The sequence below is a fragment of the Austrofundulus limnaeus genome, unplaced genomic scaffold (genome assembly GCF_001266775.1).
Source record: "Austrofundulus limnaeus strain Quisiro unplaced genomic scaffold, Austrofundulus_limnaeus-1.0 Scaffold14, whole genome shotgun sequence".
Classification (NCBI taxonomy): domain Eukaryota; kingdom Metazoa; phylum Chordata; class Actinopteri; order Cyprinodontiformes; family Rivulidae; genus Austrofundulus; species Austrofundulus limnaeus.
The window spans coordinates 4156921-4158113 of record NW_013952416.1 but is presented as its reverse complement, the minus strand read 5'-3'; positions in this window follow the sequence as shown (position 1 = coordinate 4158113).

The window sequence follows — 1193 nt, the reverse complement described above, 5'->3', positions numbered from 1 at the left end:
ATTAAAGGAGCAGTATAGCTGTAGGTCATCTGCATAGAAATGGTAGGAGACGTCTGGGAAATTTTTGATGACCTCAGTCAGGGGGCGGATGCAGAGCAGGAATAGAATCGGGCCCAGGATGGAACCTTGTGGAACCCCGCAGGAGAGTTTGGCTGAGTCTGAGCGAGATTGACCTAATAAGACTGAGAAAGCGCTATCTGAGAGGTATGATTTTAACAAGTCTAACACCACCCCGGATATCCCTATGTCTCTCAGATTTTGAAGGAGGATAGTGTGATAGACAGTGTCAAAGGCTGAGGACAGGTCCAGCAAGAGGATAATAAGAGACATACTGTACAATAACACTCACATGAAACAATTTAAAACTGAGTGATGGCAGTAATATGCTTGAGAGGGGATGGACTTACTTCCACTCTGGAGTTGCCTGCAGTGAGAGGCGCCGGGCAGGAGTGGGCATACTTGTTGCCCCCCATCTTGGCGCCTGTACGTTGGYGTTTACKCCGGTGAATGAAAGGGTAGCRTCCCTCTGCCTTCGGGTGGGGGGACGGGTTCTGAGTGTTGTCTGCGCCTACGGGCCGAACAACAGTTCAGATTACCCACCCTTCTTGGAGTCCTTAGAGGGTGTATTGGAGGGTGCCCCTCCTGGGGACTCCCTTGTTCTGCTGGGAGACTTCAACGCTCATGTGGGCAATGACAGTGAGACCTGGAGGGGCATGGTTGGGAGGAACGGCCCCCCCCCCAATCTGAACTCGAGTGGTGTTGAGTGATGATCAATTTTGTCGTCGTTTCATCGGTTCTGCAGCCGTATGTCTTGGACGCTCGGGTGAAGAGAGGTGTGGAGCTGTCCACTGACCACTACCTGGTGGTGAGTTGGCTCCAGTGGTGGGGGAGGAAGCTTGTCAGACCTGGCAGGCCCAAATGTGTAGTGAGGGTCTGCTGGGAACTTCTGGCGGAGTCCCCTGTGAGACGGAGCTTCAACTCCCATCTCCGGCAGAACTTCGAACACGTTCTTGGGGAGGTGGGGGACATTGAGTCTGAATGGACCATGCAGAGAGACCATGCATCAGAGCTACGGCTGCAAGGTTGTTGGTGCCTGTCACGGCGGCAACCATCAAACCCGTTGGTGTACACCTTCGGTGAGGGATGCTGTCAAGCTGAAGAAGGAGTCCTATCGGTCCTTTTTGGCCAATGGG